The sequence below is a fragment of the Octopus bimaculoides genome, chromosome 2 (assembly GCF_001194135.2).
Source record: "Octopus bimaculoides isolate UCB-OBI-ISO-001 chromosome 2, ASM119413v2, whole genome shotgun sequence".
Classification (NCBI taxonomy): Eukaryota; Metazoa; Mollusca; class Cephalopoda; order Octopoda; family Octopodidae; genus Octopus; species Octopus bimaculoides.
The window spans coordinates 125,459,718-125,460,368 of NC_068982.1; positions in this window are offsets into that span (position 1 = coordinate 125,459,718).

Genomic DNA, 651 nt, shown 5'->3' on the forward strand with positions numbered 1-651 from the left:
TACTTGTTGCAGTCATTGGACTGCGGTCACGCTGGAGCACCGCCTTGAATTTTTAGTCGTATGAATCGACCCTAGTACTTCTTTCTTTAAGTCTGGTACTTCTTCTATAGGTCTCTTTAGCCGACCCGCTAGGCTACGGGGACGCAAATACACCAACACCAGTTCTCAAGCGGTGGTGGTGGTTGTGGGTGACAAACACAGGCGCACGCGCGTACACACACCCGCACACACACCCACACACACACACACACACATACACACACACACATACACACATATCAGCGGTTTGATATCAAAAGGGAGATTCTGAAACTTCTGTCTTAACCCGGCCCTTCGTATCACATGTTTTACACGGCACATATTTCCCTGACATAAATATCAACACAAAAGGAACTAGAGAAAGGGGGACATTCATGGCAGAGTATAAGTACAGAAGCGAAAAATCATGCGACATGGAATTTAATTATAAGTGACCTGTACTCCGTGTTGGAGGGTTAAAGGCAAAGAAAAAAAAAATGCCTCATATATGATAGACATACGACGGGCTTGTTTCAGTTTCCATCTACCAAATCCACTCACAAGGCTTTGGTCGGCCCGAGGCTATAGCAGAAGACACTTGCCCAAGGTGCCACGCAATGGGACTGAACCCAC